The 22,132-nt window shown below is 56.3% G+C and overlaps 1 protein-coding gene across 5 annotated transcripts in view; it reads left to right on the top strand.

Moving 5' to 3' along the window:
• Positions 1-324: 324 nt before the first annotated feature.
• The window catches only part of LINGO1 (leucine rich repeat and Ig domain containing 1), a 208,870-nt gene continuing 187,062 nt past the window's right edge, over positions 325-22,132 (top strand). For 3 of the 5 annotated variants that reach the window (XM_054451644.2, XM_054451638.2, XM_054451639.2), the window contains exon 1: positions 325-1,072. The gene's annotated coding sequence lies outside the window, so the exon portion shown is untranslated. Of the gene's footprint in view, positions 1,073-9,707; positions 9,754-22,132 lie in introns of those variants that run through there. The other 2 variants (XM_054451643.2, XM_054451641.2) reach the window with 2 other exon arrangements.

The following is a 22,132-nucleotide window of genomic DNA, read 5'->3' as shown; positions in this document are numbered from 1 at the left end:
GCCCCGGCTGCGCCACCGCCCCGGACTGTTCCCGCGCGGCGAGGTCCCCTCCCCGGCGCCCCCAGGTGGGGCCGGTCGAGCCGGGTGCGCTATCTCTTTAAGCCCGGGCGAGATGAGAGCTGTCAGCGGCAGCCGAGTCTAGCGCGGGACGTCGCCACCCTAGCGCCAGGCCGGAGCTAGCAGCCGCGGAGCCGCGGAGAGCGGAGGGGGCGGCAGGGCCGGGCGCAGCGGGACCCCCTCGCCGCCCACTGAGCACTCGAATCCTGGGCCCCGCGAGCGGCGGGCAGCACCCGCTGTAATGCGGAGAATGTGAGAGGCAGCGCAGGGCGGTGGGGAGGAGGCGGCGCGGGAGAGGGCGGCGGCGAGACAGACGGAGAGCAGCGGGGAGAACGAGGACCGGGCTGGGCAGGTGGGACAAGGCAGGGAGGCGCCGGAGAGGCCGGACTGGAAGGGGGGAGAAGGGCGGCGGCGCCGCGGAGGGGGACTGGCGCTTCCTGCGGGAGTGCGCGAAGCCCGAGTCGGCACCTGGGCCCGGATTCGGGCTGGGAGCGCGGCCGCGGCCGGGCCAGGCAGGGTAAGGGAGCCGGGCCGCCCGCGGGGTCCCTACAGGGAGCAGCGGGGCACCTGAGGCCTGCGGGTCCTGGAGGGGCCTAGGGCCGCGCTCCGCAGGCTCCGGCCGTCCCGGCAGGGGGTCTTTGTAAGCGCTCCAGGAGAGCGAGTCGGGAGTGCGGAGCCGGGTGTGCGCGCCCGGGTGTGCGCGTGTGTGCGCGAGTGTGGGCGCCGGGCAGTGGGGGCGCGCGGTAGAGATTCTGCTGGCATCGCGGCGTGGCGAGCAGGAGGCAGGAGCGGGACGCGCAGGGGAGCCGGGACCCTCCCGCGCACACGCACATGCACACGCTGCGCGCTCTCACGCGCACAAACACGCCCTCCCTGCCGCGCTCGCCGCCGCGGCCACCATCGCGGAGCCGAGCCCTGCGGAGCGGGAACCGGAGCCAGAGCGGGGACCGGAGGCAGCGGAGCCAGGGGATGCCGGCCTGGAGCGGAGCCGCGCGCGGACGGCGCGCCCGGGACGGTGAGTGTGGCCGGGCCGGGACGCTGCAGCGGGGCCAGGGCCGCAGGGGTGCAGGCCGGGGAGCCGGTATGTTTGCCCGCCGGCGGCGCGGCGTGCGCGGCCTCTGATTGGGCGGGAGCCTCGGGGGCAGCGGCGGGGGTGGGGTGCTGGGTGCGCGTCCGTGGGGGGCGTGCACGCTTGGGGCTGGGAGGGGGCGTGCTCGGCACCCCAGGCCGCGGCCCCGCCTTACCCTCACCTGCCGCTGCAGCTCCGGCGACTTGCAGCAACTTTGTGGAGCCCCTGGGGCGCGGCGGGCCGGGAGGGGTGGGGACGGAGGCGCTTTCAGGGTGCAACTCCGGCCTTCCTTTCCAGAGAAGAGAACGCGAGGGGAGTGGGGCGGGGGCGCGGGCCGGGCCGCCTGGCGGGCGGAGGGGTGCGCCTCCACCTCCTCAGTCCCGCAGCCGCCCGCTCCCTGGGACACCCACCTAGGCCCGCAGCGCCGCGCTGGAGCCGCTCCGGGTGCCAGACTACTGTGACCCCGCCAGGGTCAGGCGGGACCGCGCGGCGACAGCTCTCAGGCCCAGGGCCCCGGAGATTGTCTTTGCAGGCAGGAGGAAGACACCAAGGTTCAGTTGGGGGAGTGCGGAGACGTGCCCGGGCGTGTATGTGTGTGTCCCCGCGCCTTCTGCTCCTCAGGACGGTGGCTGGAAGAAGGGAACTCGCCGCAAGGCGCGCCCCACCAGACCTGGACCCTCAGGAGCTCACAAGAGGCCGGGGATGGGAGGGGGCGTCTCCAGGTCTGCCGGCCTGGTGCCCCATCCCTGCTTGGAGCCATGCCCCCGCGTGCCTCACTCTGCATTGAGGTTGTGGCTGTGCTTTGTACCCTCTCCCCTTGTGAGTCTCCTCCCACACTCTGGACCTGTACTGGCTGCCTGAGGGAACCTCCCCACACCCCTAACTGCCAACCCAGCCAGTCCTGTGGAAGATGGGATGGAAAGCTGTGGTCCAAGATGGTGCCTCTGAGAGGGAGAGAACCCCGTGTCTCCTGGAGTGAGAGGCCCAAGGAAGGATCTGGGGTCAGGACTCCTGCAGGCTCCTCATCCTCCTTGTTTCCAGGGCAGGTTTTTCCTCTTCTAGGAAGCCTTCTCTGGTTGCTCCTGAGTCCTTCCAGCTTGGACTTCCCTGGGGTTGTAACTGCCGGGATCCCAAGCAGCCCGCATCCATATGCCTTCTTTCCTGCCACTCGCCTGTGAACCTGTGTGGTTAGAAGTCTTGATCTCAGCCTGGATGCTGCGTGGTGGGGTGTGGTGGCTGGACCAGTCAGTATCTACCTGGGTCTCTGGAGTATGGTAATGTCTATGGTAATATCAGCTTTCAGGCTTAAACCTTACTTCCACCTCCATTATCCTTCGGGAATCTCTCAGCCACTTTGTGAGAATGCAGGACCGGTGGGCAAGTTTCTTATGCATTTCACAGAGGAGGATTTTGTGGCAGAGATGGAGGTAGTTTTCTAAGTCTTAGGACAGCCCTTTTCCACTGCGAGGGTATCCGCTGACCCTGGTCTTTGGTGAGGCATGGAGGGCACCCAGGCCTTCTTTATTGACCTGGCAGGCGGGCTCCTGCTGCGTGTGGCACGTTTACTGGGCCGGCGGCTGTTCTCAGCTGGAGGCAGTTGAGCAAAATCTCCTGACCTGTGGGACCTTTTGACCCTAGTTTGGTTAAATATGTGCTTCCTGGATTTGGGGCCAGAGGCTGTCTGTGCTTTGCTTGATAGTTTGGAAGCCTGGCTCCTGGCATCCTCTGCACAGCTCTGGGAGTTCACTACCATCCCAGGGATCCAAATCACTCCCGCCCAGCCTGGCACTCTATGCTGGGTCTTGGCATTGTCCTTGTGTTTGGGCACCAGAAGCCTTCCTACCCTCTCCATCCTAGAGCCCCTCTGTGGGCCAAAGATGCCCCGTGGAGATCTAAATGTGCACTGGGGGAATTGGAGGGGACTCTGGTGGCTATTGCGGCTACTTCCTCCCCAGGTGGCCCACCTGAAGAACAGGAAGTCAGAGCTGTCAGCCCCAGGCAGGCCTCTGTGACTGCCCTCAGTCCTGCTGGCAGCCTGGAGTCATCCCCAGGGCCTTCGGGGTAAGAGCTGTTGCCCGGGAGTTACCACTGGGGGTGGGGCTGGGCCTGCTGGATCCTGGCGGTGGCCTCCTCAGCCTTTGCTGGCTTCCCCCTCCCGGGTGGCCTCTCTCTGCCTCTCCCCGCTCCTGCCTTGTTGGCTCTGGCTGATAATGGCCTTTCTTTGCCATTGTTTTTTTCTTCTCTCTCTCTCAGCTCCTCTTCCTCTTCCTCTGTGGCTCCCTAAGCTCCAAACTTTTGCCTCCTGAGTGTTGACCAAAGCTCTGGTTGACATCCAGGTGGCTGGAGCATGGCAAGACGCCTAGCTTGGTTCCACCCCTATCATCCATGCCTGCTTGAACCCCTGCCCTGGTTCTTCTGGTACCTCCTCTCCCACCCCAACCAACTCTGCAAAATGAACCCTTCATTTGGGGTCCCAAGCCATGGTGAGGGGGAGACCAGGGGCACTTATTTGGCCTCTGGTCTATTCTGCTGGGGGTGAAAATTCCAGCCAGGGGCTCCCCGCCCCTACTGGCTGCCCCCTTTAGGAAAACAGCCACTTCCTCACCCCAACCTCCTGACTGGGAGGGAGCAGTGCCCGGTGTGACTCCCTTAATTTCCCTCCCCAGGCAAGACCTGACCCTGCTATATTTGTGTTTTAAATTGTAAAGATATTCTAACAAATCCAGTGATAAGAATTTATTGAGTGGGCTGGGCCTTGGGGTGACTCAAGGGGGAAAAGCTGCCCCTGACCTGTCAGGCATAGCTTTGTGGGAGCTGAGGGCTACCCTCACCAGTCTCAGAGTTTCTTCCGTGGGCTTCTGGGGCCCAGACCCCTGTTCCCAGGAACCATACCTTCGCTCTTACTCTCCATGGCCTGGAGCCTCACTTCACATTTGGAGGTATCTTCTGGCTTGAGACCTGGACTGAGTGCTGGGGATACCAATGATGAGCCTGGGCCCCTCCCCGGATGGGCTCTCAAAGGGGAAACAGATTTGGACCCATACCTCTGAGTATTAGTGAAGCCGGCTAGGTAACCGAGAGGCTCAGCGGGGGAGTGGCAAGGGACTGTTACAGAAGGAGGGGACTGGCAGGGCCTTGACCTGCTGAGATTTTCCGGCACTTGATCGATGCTCAGTAAATAATTGTTGACTAAATGAGTAAATGGAGAATGCGAACGTGAATGGGGGCTTTCTAGGAAGATGGCATGGCGCTGGCAAAGGCATGGAGATGGGAAGCGCTGGGCAAGGGTAGAACGTGTTTGCAGTGGAGTAGTTCACACGGGGGCATGGAGAAGGTTGGCACCAGACAGAAGAGAATCTTCAGTGCCCGTCTGAGGAGTGTGGGCTGATTCTGAATTCAGGGCTTGCAGGGTTGAAGTTCTGGAGGAACACAATTAGATTTGTGATATAAACCACTTCTCTGGTGGTCTTGGGTGGGGTTGTCCAGGTGCTGGAAAGACCTGGGTGGGGTGATCTAGGTCGTCAGAGTTCGGCGAGGGCTCAGGATTCACCAGTCCCACCACCTGGGCGTACAGAGGTAGGAAGTGTCCTGAAGTCGTAGATGCAGCCTCCAGTACTGGCCCTGCCGCTGTGTGCACTTCAGTAAGCCCCTGAGGCCCATGGGTCTGCCTCAGTTTCTGTGTCTGTAAAGTGGACACGTTTGTTTGTCTCCATGGATAACTGGAGTGAGTTTGAGTGGAATTTTGTAACCTCGGAGGAGAGCTACAAAGGAAAAGGGGTAGAGGGCTGTTTGGCATTGCTATTTGATAGAGGAAGAGCTTGAGGCCTAGAGCGGGGCAGTGACTAGCACAAGGCCACTAAGCAAGTTGGGAGTGGGCACTGCAGTCTTGGGTTTTTCTGGCTGTGCCTGTGCTTGCTGGGCGGGGGTGGGTGGGGTGGCCGGGGCCTCAGGGCCTCTGCAGAGGACGTCCTTAGGCAGTTGTTTCAGGACTCCAGCTGTCAGAGAGCATATGGGGCCATATGGCCACATCAGGGGAGGTGCCAGCCGCTGGAGGAGGGATAGCAGCTGCCACCATAGTCTTCTGGATCTCTGTGGGCACTGCTAGCCACCAGGGTCAGGGCGAGAGGGGGCCAAAGTGGAACTTCGGTGTTCAGGTTGGTTTGGACATGGAGGTTAGGCCTTGGCAGGTGGCCCAGTTCCGGCACCCATCTGCCAGGGCAGCCGGATAGGCAGCTCCATGCCCAGGACTGATCCAATTAGCTCAAGGCCAGCTGTGCCAGCCACCCTCCTCACATGCCCCACCCAGCTCTGATGGCCTTACCATGGGGTGGCACAGTGCCTCTGATGTCAGGGTCACTGGCCTCAGTGGAGTGTGTGTGTATGTGACATATCCCCACACCCTAAGCGCTGATTCTGAAACTCTGAGACTTTGGGGTATGGAGTGGCTCCTCGAATCAGCCTGGTAGATCCAAAGGGCCTGGGCTTGGATGCCAGATGGAAATGGGTTTGAATCTTGGCTCAGCTGCTTCAAGCTGGGTGAGCTTGGACGAGTCACTTTACTGAGCCTCACTTTCCTCATGGGTGTCATGGGGGGATGATGTCTACCATAGCCCATTTGGAAATAATGCATGTAAAGCAGCCACTAGCCAGAGGCATTGTAGGATCTCAGTAAATGTTAGCTGATGTTTTGCCCTCTGCAGGAAAGGGAAGTGGGTCAGGTTGCAGTTTTCAATGTCCAGGTAGAAGTAAAGAGGAGCCTTATTATTATTATTTTCCAAGGCAAAATCTGCCTTATAATTTTGTGTTTTTATACTCCTCCTTTTGTTTAGTCCTCATGGTAGTTCCAATAAAGTAGGCAGACAACATTGTTCCATTTCACAGATGAGAAAACTGAGGCCACGGTGGGAAGTGAGTCTCCAGAAGCTACACAGTGAGTTAGGCTTGACCCTGTCTCTGGACTCCTGGTCCAGTGTTCTTGCTCCACAGTGAGGCTTTCCAAACTTCTGGGGTGGAGACTAGGGGAGGAGTGGCTTTGTCTTCTGTCTAGACCAGCTTGGGGGTTCTAGAGACTCCCTCCTCGGCCCTGTTTCCATTATAGGTGCAAGGACAGGCTGTCATGGACTGGTAGCCAGTCTCAGCTGGGGTTGGAATGAGGGATGCTCAATGAGGCAGCATCTGCTGTATTTCTTATCTGCCGCGGCACAGGGAGGGGCTGAGATTGGAGAGCCCAGGGACTAGTGAGGGGTGGACCTTCACCTCCCAGGCAACCCATACCAAGGAGAGCAGGCTTGAGCCTTCTGGGGCAGGGTGGGGAGGGCGCTGGGCCTTGGCCCTTTCTGGTGTGTAACTTTGGGCAGATCATTGTCCCTCTTTGAGCCTCGGCTTTCTCCTTTGGACACTGGACAGAATGATCTCCCTGCCTGCTTTACAAGGCTACTGTTGAGGCTCTAATACATATTTTTCTACATGGCAGGGCATTATAAAAACATGCTATTTCACGGCTGTAATTCCAGGACTCCCCTGTCCTACAATTTGATGATCTATGATCATTCAGTGAATCACTGTTTGGGCACCTCCTCTGGGCCTGGCTGTTCTGGGTGCTATGGGGACAGAGATGAGTAAGACCAGCCTCTGCCCTCTTGGGGCATGCAGCCTGGTGGAAACCATGGACAGACCTTCCCAAGCCCAGGCTGACTGTCACGCTCTCACCCAACACCCTCCCAGCACTCCCTGTTACCTCCAGGTTGGCGTTCTGAACCCTCGGCACCTTACCCAACCCTATGTCCCACCCCAGCCCTCTCTCCCAAGCACCTCTCTGTGTCCCCAGGCTCCAGCCAATCAGGCATGCTGTTGCTTTCCTCTTCCATGGTCCTTCCACCTGAGAGTTCTCCCCCAACTCTGTCCATGGAGATCCCACCCACTTTTTAAGGCTCAGCCCAGATGCCACATTGAAAAAAAAAAAACACCTTCTCCTGGTCACCCGTCCTGGAAGCAGCCCATCCTTCCTCAGAACTCTGAGAGCAGTGTTTCAGCTTTACATTTAGAAAACATTTATGATTCACTGTGTACCCACTGTGTGCAAGGCCTGGGGGCGGTTTGTCTTTGTTTTGACTTGGGAGCACCTTGGTGGCAGGGACTAGGCTTATCCATCTTGGGTTCCTTGGGCATACCTGGGGGCCAACTAGGTTGATCGGGGTCATGCAGTGCCTCCCTTGGGGCCTCTGTGGCCACTGCCACCTCCTCCCTGGGTAGTCCCTTGGGCCTGGGGATTTTGGCTAGGCCCAAAACATCTGTTTGAGAAGCTACTGAGTTATGGGCTGCTTTGCTGCTGAGACGCTCATCATAGATACGGCCCTCCCTGTCCCTGATGGCTGTGCCAGGATGGGGCGGGGCCACCCAGTCACTGGCCATACATAACTCTCCCCGATGAATTGCACGGCACTCAGCAATTAGTGATTGATCATTTGGGGTACTGATAACTCTCCATTATCGATCCACTGAGGCGAGCCTGGCCAGTGTTGGCGAGGGTCAGCTGGGCCTGGCTGGGAGATTGCAATCATGGCCATTTATTTCTGACCAGGAAGCTCGATAAACAGCAGCCAGAGAAAGAGATGCAAGCCCCCCTTTCTCTGACCCACTCCGCCAGGGTAGGGATAGAGGGCTGGGGAGGAGGGGGAGTTGGAGCAGCTGGGGAGCTTTTGCCCACCTCCTCCACCCTCTGTTCTCCACCTTCCTTATTTTGCTTCCAGTCTCTTCTGGCCCTGGGCCTCAGCTTTCCCATCTGTTAAGTGGAGATTTCGTCTCTTTGTCCGGTGACACTTTGCCTTTGAATGAGTTGCCCAGGCGGTTACTGACTTGTCATCATTTCTGCTCCACCGGTAGGGGCATTCTGAGGCTCCGAGAGGATGGTGGCTGCAGGAGGATGGAATCAGTATCAGGACCCCCAGCCCTGGGCTGCTCTGCAGAGGGCATGGGGAGCCTGGTGGGTGGGGGAGGTGTGGTCACAAGACAGCAGTCACCTCAATAAAGGGCAGCGTCTGGCTTCTGAATGTGTTAAGGCTTTTAAATGTGCAGCTAGGGCTCAGTGGAATTTGTGAAAAGCGATTTCTAGGGAAACAACATAAAGGAGATGGCGGGGGGATGTTTAACCTACTTCAGAGACCCAGTTGCCTTTCAGGCATACCAGGAGCATCAGGCATTGTGTGTGGGGCTCCTGCCTGGCTCACGTGACTGTGCTATTTTTTTTTTTTAATTTTGTTGGGAACATTTTCAGACATACGAAAAAGCAGAATAATACAGGGAACTCCCGTATACCCCTCATCTAGATTTAACAATTGTTGACATTTTCCCACATTTTGCTTTATCTGTTTTATCCAGAGTATTTTAAATTATAGACATCAAGCCCTTTCACCCCTAAATATTTTAGCATCCATCTCTAAAAAATAAGATAAAATATTTCTGCCTAATCATAAGTGGTCTCAAATTTTTTTCATTTTATCCTTGGGAGATAAAGAATCTGACAGATGAGCAGACTGAGGCCTCTGAAGTGACTTGGCCTGTCCAAGGTCACATAGCAGCGAAGGGGAGGATCCTCTGTAAAGGCCCTGGGGCCCCGGCCAGCCCACCCATCCCTGCCCAGCAAGCCACAGGCACAGCCAGGAAAACCCCAGGCTGGAGTGCCTACTCCCAACTTGCTTAGGTGGGATCTAAGAGGCAGGCTGCGGACGTAGCCCAGGATTGGGCAGACACAGGAGAGGCGGGGGAGGGGAGAGGTGGTCTGGAGCTGGACCCCTCTGAACAGGTTCCTCTGGCTCAGGCTGGAGGTTCCACCTGGAAACGGGAAGTGACCCTCTTTTAGGTTAATTATCTCTTTCTTTTGTTTGCTGTGAGGATTAATCAGGAACTGTAGCGTCAGGAAAGTCTAAAACAACTTCTTGTTTATTGTTTAATTTAGGAGAATGTTATCAGGCTCGGGCCATGCAGGGCCAGGGGAGCCTCTGTTGGCACAAGCAGCTGGGCTGCCCCCACCGGCCACCCTGTGGGAGCAACCGGGAAGGTGGTGGGAAGGCTGGCCTGGCAGGAGGGCTTGGGATCGGGTCTGGAAAGCTGTGGGAATTGGGGTGGGGGCTTGTTGGGGGCTTGGGGCTGCACCTGAGATCTGTGCTGGATCAAAGACTTTGTAACCTCGGAACAGAGATCGGAAGTGAAACTCAAGGGGGTGAGCTTCTGGGGGATGTGTGGACATCGGGGAGGGCCTCGGGCTGCCTGAGGCCCTACTGAGGAGCTGTCCTCTATCTTCCGGCCTCCTGCCAGAGCCTGGACTCCTCCCTGGGAGGCTGCGGCAGGATGACTGCCCTCTGCCAGCCCAAGGTAGCTACAGGTCTCCCTGGGCTTCCCTGCCTCTTGGGGTTAGGGTGATTCCTCCCCCAGCACTCTCTGATGCTTGGGACTCCCTGAGGGGTCCCAGAGGTCACAGGTATGGAGTCACAGAATGTTGGAACTAGAAGGTGTACTTAGAGATGATCTCATTCCTCCTCTAGGTTCCAGATAGGAAACAGGCACAGGGAGTGGCCAGTTCTGTCTCACGTCTCATGGTGAAGCACTACAGAGCCTTGGCAATAAGTCAGGTATCTGGCTTCTCAGTCCCTGGATCCTCTGCTTCCAGGCCACATGGGCTTATCGTTCAGGACCCACTAGTGCTCCCCTGGATACAAAGCTGGGAGGCTGGATCAGCTGCGGAAGGGCTGCCAGTCATCCCAGGGGGGTGGGCCTAGGAGTCCCCTATTAGTGTCTGCCCTCCTCGCTCTCCTTCTCCTTCTCCTCCCTAGATTCCTGTGTGTGTGTGTGCACGTGTGTGTGAGTGTGTGCATGTGTATGTGTGTGTGTGTGAGCCTACTTACCCGTGTGTGTGTATTTGTATATGTGTGTGTGAGTGTGTGCATGTGTATGCATGTGTGTGTGTTTGTGTGTGTGCCTAGTTACTTACCCGAGAGTAGAAGAGCTGTGCAGGTTGGGGAGGAGGCCTCAGTGGAGTGTCCTGAGGCTCAGCCGTCTGGGGCCAAGACTGGTCTCCTGTCCATAGTGAGCCCCCACAGCAAGGAGGAGTGCCCTGATTAGTGCCAGGCTTACTGTTGGTCTTATTCTTGAGGTCAGTGGGGGAGTAGGGTGGGAGAGGCCGCTGGGAGAAAGGCAGCCAGAGCGGGAGTGAAAGGCAGAGACATCAGAACACCTCCTGATCCCTGCTCTCCAGCCCTGCAGCGCCACTGGACCCACAGCAAGCCTGTGTGTTCTCTGCGGTTGGGGAAGGAGAGGAAACCACCTCACCTCAGACAAGTGGCTCAATGGGAGCTGTGAGACAGGGGCATGTCGCCACCTCTCCTGGGCAACTGTTTCCTCCCTGGCAAAACGAGGCAGGGGCTGGGCCTCCTCTGCTCTGAGAGTGAGGTGGGGAGGACGGGTCATGGCTGGCTGTAGGTTGGTCCTTCACCCCCCTGCCAGGCAGGAAGTAGACTGGAAGGGTCACAGGAGACAGCACAAGTCCTTGGTGTCCCCTCAGCCCGCCAGGCCTTCCCTCTGCTCTCCCAGTGCTGTGGGGGTGGGGGGAGGGCACCATGCTTACAGTCCAGGAATCAGGGGGCGGGGCGGGGCATAGCCTCTGTGTGTTCCCACAGTGACTATATGCTAGATCCCAGAGGGACCTGGAAGAACGTTACCCTCATTTGTGTGCACAGCTGTTCTGCAAGGTGGGCATTATCGACTCCATTTTACAAATGAGGAAACTGAGGTTCAGGGTGGTCACCGCCTGGTTAGGGATGGGGGTGAGATTTGAGCTCAGGACTGCCTGGCTTCCCCGGATCCCGGTGTCTTTGAGGCCTGGTTTCTGCTCTCATCCTCATCACTGCCTGCTGGGTCTTGGTGCTTGCCTTTGTCCAGTAGGGCTGGGAGGATGGCTGAGGGCTGACCTGCAGGCCTCGGGCTGGAGGGGAGGCATGCTCTTCATCCCTCTGGGAGGCTGAACCTCCATTCACCTCCTCCATCTGGCCTGGCAGATTCTAAGAGCTCTGGCTGAGGCTTACCAGCGTTCTTGGAGGAATCCTTCCTATGCCAAGCAAAATGGGAGGATCCTGGCCCTGTGCTCAGGGATTGGGCCTCCATGTGTATGCAAAGCTCGTTGGAGCCTCCAGTGCCCTTTGCTCCTAGCTGGCACGTGCCTTCCAAGTGAGCATTTGTTGGGTGACTGCATGTGGAGTGGGAGCCTGAGTGCACATATATGGGCCATCCGAGGCCTGGGGAGTCACATCTGAGGGTTGAGCATGGAATAGGGCAGAGGAGAGTTCACTGAACCCCTGTTAAGTGTTGGGCACAGTGCCAGATGCTTTACCTATATTACCTCATTTAATCCTAACAACAACCCCATGAGATGTGCACTATTACTATCCCCATTTAACAGATGAAGAAACTGAGGCTCAGAGAGATTGAGGGACTTGGTGGAGATCACGCAGCTAATGAATGGAGGAGCTGGCATTTGAACATAGGAGCATTGCTTCTACAGGAGGCTGTGTCTGTGTGCCAGACAGAGGGGAGTCTGTGCTGCAGCTGGGACAAAGGCAGTGCAGTTTCAGGAAGAGGTGTCTGTATTTGGAGGGAGGAGGTCAAGGGTCCAGTGAAAGTCCAGGTGAAGGAGGGATTCAGCAGCAGAGGCGTGGCTGGCAGGCCAGCATTCGGGTCTAGGGCTGTGTGATCTTGGCTCAGCTTCCCTGCACTGGATCCAGATCCTCAAACCTGCCTCACCTCCCTCTCAAGGGCTTTGCCCCGATACAGGAATGCATCCTTATGCTCCTATATCTGGGCAAAGGCATTGCGGCGAGACTGACTGTGGCTGCTCAGGAGACAGTCAGGGCAGTGTGCCACACTGGGGAGCATCTGCAGATGAGGCTGGAGGGGAGCCCAGGCTGTGCAGGCCTCCAGTGCCAGCCTGCAGTGGTGGATGTTCTCTGTATTTTGAACAGGGGAGAATTGTGTCCAGGTCTGAGGTTTACAGGATGGATTTCTCGTGGCTGGGGTGCCATGGGTGGTGGGGAAGGGGTGAGTGAGCAGGGGGCAACTGGGGGCTTCTCTCCCCCTTGCTCCAAGCCTGCATGGGTAAGGCTCATCTCCTTATCTTCGATTCTTTCCATCCCATTCCCTGCCTCCTAGAATGTGGAGCTGGGTGGGGAGCAGAGGAGGTCCTTGGCCCCTTCCAGGCCCCACCCTCAGAGACTGTAAATATTTTGTCTCCACCATCTCTGCTGCTGGAAATTGCTGCTCTTAACGCCTTTTTTCTTTTGCTTGATACAAACGAACGCTGGAAAAATTCCGTGCCGGGCGCTCGCTCTGTTGCTTCTGCTCGTGCCCAGAGTCCCCTCCAAAAACTCTAATTGCTTTTAAGCTGTGATAGTTGGCAAAAGCAATTTTCTTTACATTATGGAGGAAAGGGGAAAATCCACCAGATTTTCTTCTTCCTTTCTTTCCCCCCGTTTTGACTCTAACCTTTCGTTTTGATTCTCTTTACTGCTGCTGTGGTCCTGGGAGAGAAATGGAGTAGAAGAGACGTGCACAGGGAGGCAGGAACACCCATGAACAGGGCATTTTTGCCTCATTGCGCCTGAGTTTCCCCATTACAAAGTGATTATATGTCCATTCATTTATTCCCTAGAGGTTCCCTGAGCACATCCGTTTGAAGCAACTTGAGGGCCAGGACTGGCTGCTGCACCCGGGACAGAGCCTGACCTATAATGGGTGTTCCATTAAGGTTGGCCAGTTAGATAAACAGCTCCACTGGCAGCCAGGCACTTTGCCAAGCACCGGGAATGCACAGGATGGATCTGAAGTAGCCCCTGCCCAGGAGAGCTCACTGATTAGAGGGGGCACCACCACACAAACATAATCACTACATTACTGAGTTGCACTACAGGTGGGTCCTGGGTATGAGAAGCCCAGAGCAGGGCATGCCGGGGGACTCGGGGAAAGCTGCAGGAAAGAGAAGCATCTGGGCTGCGCCTTGAAGAAGGGGTGGGAGATGGGATGAACTGGGCCAAGGAGGAAGGAATTCCAGACAGGAAACAGCAGGCGAAGGCAGGGAAGGGTGACCTCTGAGAAGCTGGGTGTGGCTGGAGCCGAGGCTGCCCATATGAGCCTGAGCTACTAGGGAGAGCTTTGCATGGCAGGTGGGGAGTTTGGACTTGATCTCAAGGTAACGGGGAGCCCTGGAAGGGTTCCAAGCAGGAGACTCATGCAGGGAAGATCCCTCTGGCTCCACAGTGTGGATGATGGGGGAGGAAGGATGCTGGCTGGGAGGCTGGTCACCACGAGCCTCGGGGGAGATGGGAGGATAGTGGTGTGAATTTGAGACAAGCCTGGAGACCCAGATCCTGGCACTCACCTCCTCTGCCTGTGCTGTGGGGAGAGGCACTCCAGGTCTTCCCTGGACTGGGGGGTCAGGGTTCCCTAGAGTATCTGAGGAAGCAGGTGTCCAGTTCATAGGCCTCTGCTGCTATGGTTGGGTTTGCTTCATTCTCTTTTCCTCAAGTGTACAGCCCTTTACAGTTTGTAAAGCCCACTCACCTCTGACCCCTAGGTAGATCTGAAAACAGTCCCCTGGGGTGGGCAGAGCAGGATGCCCATCCCCTGTGGACAGATGTAGGTCAAGCTCGCCCCAGGGCCCTGAAGGCAGGTGGAGCTTGGGAGGGGATTTGAACCCAGGCTGCTGCTTGCTCCACTTCTGCCGAGTACCCCTCCGGCCTCCACCCTCTTCCTCGCCTCTCCTCCTGAGCCCTGTGCTTCTTCCCTGTTTGCAGAGAATGTGGGGCTTTTCAAAACCATTAATGATAGAAAATAAATTAGAATCGGAGAGGAATCATCACTGGGCATTCTCGGAGGGCCGCCTCTGCCCTCGCGTCTCTCAGCCATATTGAAGCCGGCAGCCAGACTGGAATATGAATGAGTCTGGGGCCAGCATTGCTCTTAATCTGCCGGGAAGCCCTCCGTGGTCAGATGGCACTCACCAGTGGCAATGCCGTTTGCAATGAGGCTTTGGCAGCCGCTGGACATCACCAACCAGGACTGATTTCTCTGGGATGGACTCAGTCCATGGCTGCCGAGGAGAGGTGGAGGGAACCTCGAGCTTAGGTCCCCACTCCCGCCAAAGCCCTCTGCCGGGGTCACAGCTCTAAGGTCAGCCCCGGGTGGGGTCAGGTATCCCTGCCTGAGGAGAGGGGGTACATAGAAGACCATCAGTGGTTCTGGGTGTCTCTGTGATCCTCATCTGGGTATTCAAGGCCTCCTGTGAGTCCTTGGCCCTTTTGTCCTGTCTCCTTCAAGAAACCTTCCTTGATCAATGCCCAGCTCACACTTGTTCCCATTTTTAAGCTTCTTGTGGCCCTTGGAGCCTGCAGGGGCCCGGCAGGAAATGCATGGAGGAAATGCATGGAGCTGGCTGGGTGTGATGCAATATGGGGTGGTAGAGACTGTGGCAACACAGAGGCACCGGGACCACCAGTTTGGAAGCCCTGCCATGGGCACTTCTACACAGTTTTGCTAAGTAGACAGTGCCCTTCTCATCTGCCAACTAGCAGAGAGCCCCCTGAGGGCAGGCCCCGGTCTCTGCCCTGCAGTTTGTCCTTCCATGGCAAGCCCAGCTAGGCATGGGCTGGGCACCTGGGCAGGCCTCCCACAAAGCAACAGACTCTGGGGACCTGGGGTATCACTCAGAGTAACCCTCTTGCTTAGAGATGGGGAAATTGAGGCCCAGAGATGGAGGGTGGGTGGAAGGTCTCTGTTCTGTTCTGTCATATGGTGCACCCTTGCCCTTATTAATCTTCCCAGCAGGAGTAGGAGAGCAATTTTTGTACTCTGTTTTAGAGAGGAAGAAACTGAGGCTCAGGTGGCTGGATCCAGGGAACACTGCAGGCCTGCATTTGAATTAATCTGTTGGAACCCCAATGCTGGCCATCTCTTTCTGGCAGGATTAGGGGGTGCTAAGGCATGCACAGAGTCGTCCAAGGGGGACAAGGTGCATTTGTGCCCAGAGTAAGCCCAGCCGAGGGTGCGAGGCCTGGGATCCTGGCTCAAATATACCACCAACTCCCTGTGTGACCCAGGCCAGGCTGAGGGAGGTCCCTGGAGGGGTCAGGAGCAGTTGGGGGTGGGGGGCACTGAGGCCATGTGGCCTGGGCTTGGCTGCCAGCCCTGCTCAGCACTCCTATCCAGCCCTTGAGCTCCCTTGGCCCCAGGCTCATAGTGAACCCTCTCACTCCTGTCATTTCTATGGTCACTATAACATGGGAGGTGGTAACCACAGTACCCAGGAGAGACCTGGGGCTCTGCAGCCTCACTGAGCAGTGTGGGACAGCCCAGGCAGCCAGTAGCCTGCTGCAGCTGGGAAGCAGGAGGACGAGAGAAGTGGGCCTCAGGCCGCTGCTGGGTGGGCAGACTGCACAGACCTCTCAGCCCTCCAGCCTGGAGCCGGGGCCGGGCCAGCCACACTCTTGCACATCCTTGCACGCACTCAGATAGACTCACGTGAACCACCTTGTCTAGCCCCAGGTGTAAGATGGAGAAGCTGAGGCCGAGAGTCTGAGAATGAGACTCAGGGTTGTCGCTCACTCACTCTGACCTCTGCCCATCCAGCCTGTGCTCTCGCCCTCCCCAATGGGGAGCTCACCCCTTACCCAGAGAGCTTGCCTGCCTCGGACAGCTCCCTCCCCTCTCTGGCCATCTGCTTCTAGTGACTCACACAGGGATCCTGGCTTGGGGCCCGGCGCCATAGGACTTGCCCTAGTCCCTCCCCCCAGCACTCTCTCTTGATGCGCGGCACATATCTGCATTCCTATGGGGGTTAGCCTTGCCCTGTTCCTGCCTGGTGCTTTTGGATCTTTGGGCTGGGGGCCCCTGGAGGAATCTGACAAAAGCCATGGCCCTGTGTTAGAGACGGGGGCCCAGCCCCTCCTGCATGCGAATCATCATAGCCAGTTTTGTGCAGTTTCAGGGCTCACAGACCTCTGTAGTCCTCCCTCCCTGGGAACCCTGTTGGGAACTCCTGCTTTATTCATTCCCCAGGTGACATGGTTAATGTCACCTGTTGTGCTACCTGGGATGAGATGCTAGGTGTCCCAGCTCCCAGGCCACACCCTTTCTGCTTTACCCTGCTGCCTTAAGAAGGTCTCACTGTGTGTGGCTTAGGGGCTGAGAACTGTGTGTATTAGGCTGTTCTTGTGTTGCTATAAAGAAATTCCTGAGACTGGGTAATTTATAAAGAAAAGAGGTTTAATTGGCTCATAGATTTGCAGGCTGTTTTGGAAGCATGGTGGCAACATCTGCTCAGCTTCTGGGGACGCCTCAGGAGCTTTTACTCATGGCAGAAGGTGAAGCAGGAACAGGCACTTCACAGGGTGAAAGTAGGAGTGAGAGAGATGGGGGGGTGCCACACACTTTCAAATGGCCAGATCTCAGATCTATTGAGAACTCACTATCACGAGTACAGCACCAAGTCGTGAGGGATCCACTCCCATGACCCAGCCACCTCCCAGTAGGCCCCACCTCCAACACTGGGAATTACCTTTCACCATGAGATTTGGAGGGGACATCCAAACTATATCACTGTGAGAACCCATTCATTCATTCTATAAACATCTTTTTTTTTTTTTTTCAGATTTTTTGTTTGTCTGTTTGTTTTGTTTGGAGATGGGGTCTCGCTCTGTTGCCCAGGGAGTGCAGCGGTGTGGTCTTAGCTCACTGCAGCTTCAAACTCCCGGGCTCAAGAGATCCTGCCACCTCAGCCTCCTGAGTAGCTGGGACTAGAGGTGTGTGCCACCACTCCTGGCTCAGTCTATAACATTTGTGCCCAATGCCTCCTCTGTGCTAGGCCTAGGCTGGGTTCTAGGGTACAGAGAAGAGCAAGACCCAGCCCCTACCCCTGGGGAAGCCAGACCTGTCAGCAGTCACAGCTTAGGGGATGAGGGTGGGACAGAGGTGAGCACAGGGTGGGTGTACCAGAGGGGCTTCACCCCAGCCCTGTAGGGAGAGGCTTCTTAGAGGATGGTGGGGACTGGTCAGGGAGGACAGGCATGCCCCGGGGGGAACAGCAGGTGCAAAGGTTTGGAGGCTCACTTCTGTTGAGGAACACAGGAGGCCCAGTCTGATTGGAGGGTAGTATTGGGAGGCACTGGGGTCAGGCATGAAGCTGAAAGCCACTTGGGGATGGGCCCCAGGGGGCCTGGTGGTCCCAGTAAGGAGTGCGGGCAGGGAGCAATAGGGAGCCGTAGAAGGGTGTGGGGCAGGCAGCCATGTGGTTGGATCTGCATTTTGGAGTGCTCCCCTGGCAGCTGCAGATGGAACATGGGTGAGTGTGGAGGTGGGGACAGGAGACCTCCAGGAAGCTGTGTTAGTTGCGGCTCAGACCCAGGTAGAGAGTGTCATTCACCACTCATCAGGAGGAGTTTGTTGGTCCCCACAGTCCCTGCTTCCTGGAGGCAGGTGGAACACGAGCTGTGCAAACAATTGTTCAAGGGAAGGGGGACTTCTGGAACTGGAGGGGGCCTTGTGCTCCTTCTGGGCAGTTTTCTCTGAATTTGTTGATTGACTCACAAGTGGGAGGCGCATTTCCAGAATGGCCTGATCTCTGCAGTTTGCCACCTGCTCTTGGCCCCTTTGCAGGCCTGCTGGCTGCCTATACCTCCTAACATACACACAAACACACACACACACACACACACACACCTTGGGGAGCACCCGGGGGTACAGGACACACCACACACACACTATGCACACATATACATGGATCTGCTGTGTTCCTCTCCCTCCAGACACACGCATGCTGTCTCTTTGCTGTCGTCCCTGAGAGTGACAACACACATACACACACACTGATTCTAGATTACAGACATGCCTCTGCACCACTTGGAACCCACACACCCTCCAGAGTTCACCTCCACAGACCCACATGTGCCCTCTATCTGTAAGCACCACATACCTGCATGCCCCAGTCACCTCCACGCACCCCATGGGCTCATCCACCCGCTCTCTGTACATATAAGAAGAAACACACCCCAGCTTATCCCTGTTTTCCTCCCTCTCTCTCTCCCTCCCTGCAGCACTGGAGCCTTGAAGCCCCCCTTTCCTGGAGTTTTCTGCAAAGGCCCTTTCTATGTTCCCTTTATCCCTCAGCCCCAGTTCTGTGTTCCCCAGGGCTGTGACCATCTCAGGGTTTTCTGGACACCTGGAGAAACCCCTGACCCTCGCCTGGGAGGGCCGGAGCCGTGCTGAGGAGCCACAGGCCCTGGCTGCCAGTGTACCTTGAGCAACCTTCTGCCCCTGTCGACCTTGGCCTGGGGGAGCGTAGGCATGGGTTCCACAGTCTCTAGCTGAGGTTCTTAAACTGGTCCTAGAGCCCTAACATTTCCAGAAGGGGTCTCAGGGATACGAGAGTGGGGCTAGGGCTGGATGGGGCTGAATGGATGGATGTTGGTCCCCTCCCCCTTCAGCCAGAGCAGCCATGCTTAGATCTGCATTTCCTATTAGGGTCTGAGAAGGATTTTTTAAAAACCCCATTAACTCTTTATTGATTTTGTTTTTCTGATTACAACAGAAGACCCAACAATACATTTGTGGAAAACAGGCCATGAAAGCCCCCTTGTCCCACTGCTCGGAGGTGGTTGCTGTAAAGCCTGGTGTGTTGTCCTCCAGCCTTTTGGGGCATATAGCAACAAATCGTTAATTACAGAAATGGGCTCATGCTGAAATAGCATTTTACAGCTTGATTTTTTCTCTATTGTTATACATAGACGTGCCTCACTCTGTCAGATGGCTGCAGAGTGTTCCATAGCATGGACATGCTATGTTTTATTTGAACTTTCCCTTATTGATAAACGTTTAGGCCATTTCCAATTTCTTTTTCAGTCTTACCAGCAATGTTTCCGTGAGCATCCTTGAGCATGTATACATGAATGCTTGTGCTATTATTTCATGGGAGAGGCTCCCAGAAGTGGAATTACTAGGTTGTAGAGTGTTTGGGTTAAAATGTTAATCAATGTTGCCAAATTACCCTTCCAAAGGTTGAGCCAATTCCCCCTCCATCCAATGATCTGGGAGTGCTCATTTCCCCACATCCTTGCCAGCACTGCTTGTTATCAATCATTTAAATTTTTCCCAATCTGATAGGCAAAAAATGGTAGCATGTCGCTTTCATTTGCATTTCCCTGATTGCTAGTGAGACAGAACATCTTTTCATGCATTTATTGGCTAATTTAATTCCTCCTCTGCATATTTCTAATTCACTGCCAATTTTTCTCTTCTTTTGTCTTTTTTCTTATTGATTTGTAGGGGCTCTTTGTATATTAGCGACATTTTCTTCCATTGTCTCATTTGCCTTTTAACTTTGTTTATGTGTCTTTTGCTGTACGGATGTTTTACACGTTTATGTACAGTAGTTAGATTTGTTGAATTTTCACTTTATGGCTTCTGGATTTAATGTCTGGCATGGAAACGCTTCCTCCACTGCATCAGATTTCATTTCAAATAAGAATTTTATTGCTGAAAAATCTTTGCAAAACCCTGGTTTGTAGGCTCCTTCCCAGCTGTGTGTCTGTTCCTCTCGGCAGCTGCAGGCCTGGCTCTGGGGGAGGGGAGGGGTGGCCCCATCCGTCCATGCTCCATTTCCATCTTCAGCTCTCTACTCTCCCTCTGTCCAGCTGGCTTTGGGGTCACTGCTGCTCTGTCTGTCTCGGAGCCTCTGTCTCTCGTATGCTCTGCCCCCACTCCTCTGTCTCTGTTGTTTTCCCATCCCCAGCTGGTTTCCCATCAGGCAGCAGTAACTGGGGACGTGAGATGGCAGTGGTGGCAGCCTTTAGTGGGTTGGGGACAGGATGGCAGCTGTCACGGAATGTGCCCCCCTTGCCCTCCACCTGCCAGCCTAGCCCCAAGTCATGTGGGCTGGAAGGGGAGGCCCTGGCCTGGTTCTCTCTCTGGAAGAGACTCTTTTCCTGCCAGAGCCCAAGGGAGGGCTCTGAGCCAATCCTAGTCCCTCCTCTATCAGGAAGCCTTCCAAGACAGCTTCTTCCTCCCTTCCCACAGCTCTGGACCTGGCCCTCCCTTCTTTCCTTGTGGGTCTTTCCCCGTCCTGCCTTCTCAGTGCTGAGCTTCCTGGAGTCCACCTGGCCACCTCTCAGGGCCTTGGTTTCCACCTGTGTAACGTAGGTCCCGGGCGGCTGTCACAGCTGCTGGGAGGCATGGCACACACAGAGCTGGCGGGTTTCCAAGCCAAACTCTGGAAGGTGTTCCCTCTTACTCTCTCAATACAGCCCCATCCCTCAAAAAAACAAAACAAAACCCACCGAAAATCACAGGGGAGAGCTTGCATGCTGCTGTCAAAGAGATAGGGACTTGTGTTCCTTCTGTCAGGATGGTGGCCAGCAGGGCTCACTGGTTCTCTGCTCACCCCAGGCACAGTGTCATGCCTGGCTCATGGGAGGTGCCCAGGAAAGAGAGGGAGAAAGGGTAAGGACCTAATGAACAAAGCGGGAACTGCGGAGGAGGAGGCAAGTCTGGGGCCCACATTCTTTGAGTTACTTCTGGGTAGCAAGGCACTTTCCTCACAGTCCTTCATTCCTGGGGCCTGGGGTGCTAATGAGAAATACCCGCCTTTACCTCCTGGAGGCGTGGGCCCCAGGTGGACTGTAAGGGGGCCTTGGGCTGGGGGAGCAGCTGGGAGAAAAGTTGGGGAAACTCAGAGGTCTCTTAGAAGCATGGCTCAGAAGTGCATAAAACTCTGAGGGACCCTTCCCTGGGCTCCTGCAGTCTCTGGCCTTCTGGCCTGGCACCCACCCTCTGATCATGATGGTCTGTCTCCTCTGAGCAAGAGCAGTGTCCTTTATATCTGTCTGTTCCAGTGACCAAGCACATGGTAGGTACTTAACAAAAGTAGAATGAATAATGAGGAAATAGCTAGGGGTATTGATCAGAGGGCTCAGGTCTCGGGAAGAGGAGACCTGGGCTCTGGGCTTGGCTTTTTGGTTGACTTTCTGTGTGACCCGGACCCTGGTTGGACCTCAGTCTCCACATCTGTACAGTGGGCGTGGGCCTCTCAAGCTCTGTGATTGTGCGCCATGTTGTCCAGAGCACCACGTTGTCCAGAGCAGTCACAGGCCTACGTGACATACCCACACAGCACACATGCCAGGGCCCTGCTTTCTGATCAGTGTTTGCTGAGTGTGTACCGGGTGCCAGCCCTGCTCAGTGCTGAACCCACTTTGTCAGAGTCCTTGAATAGCTGTTTCTGTGGAGGTCTCACATTCTCCAGGGCATTTGTTCATTCTGCTGAACACACAGACTACACAGGCTGAGAGCTCCCTGGGCTCCACTGAGGTGGCAAGGAGCCAAGAGGGCAGGTAGGAGGCTCCCAACCTTGGCTGCAGCCCCCTCCACCCTCCTTGGCTGTGAAGCCTGCAGCTGGGGTTTCATGTCTTTCTTGGGACCTGGCACACTGGCAGACCTCGTGTCCAGGAGAGTGCCCGGCTCCCACTGCCTCTCCTCCCCTGCCCCAAATCATTGTCATGCTCTGCCTGTGGTCCCATTTCCATAGCAACTCCTTGTGATACCACAGAGGACAGTGGGAGCTTTAGGAAGGTTTGGAAGGTTTGGGGGGAAGGGAGCAGGAGGCCCATTCATTGTCTTGGAGCATGGCAGCCAGGGGCCCAGAATGGCACTGTGGGGATGGCTTACCCTGCCAGCTCAGGTGGAGCTGGGCTCAGGGCCGCCAGCCAGGTGGTCTGGAGGCCTTCCAGGGACAGGGCTGCCCGGGTTGGCCTGGCCCTGGCTGGCTCGTGCCAGTCTATTGGGATCCAGCTTGGGAGGCCGCTGACAGTGCCCCTGTCTGACTAGACCTGGCTTGTCAGGCCTGAGGAGCTACCCAGGCTCTGCTACCCCTCTGTCCCAGGCTGGCACCACTATGTTCTGTCCTGTCCTCCAGGATCA

This window comes from Pongo pygmaeus, chromosome 16 (genome assembly GCF_028885625.2).
Source record: "Pongo pygmaeus isolate AG05252 chromosome 16, NHGRI_mPonPyg2-v2.0_pri, whole genome shotgun sequence".
In the NCBI taxonomy this organism is placed as follows: Eukaryota; Metazoa; Chordata; class Mammalia; order Primates; family Hominidae; genus Pongo; species Pongo pygmaeus.
This window is presented reverse-complemented; position numbering and strand designations above follow the sequence as displayed.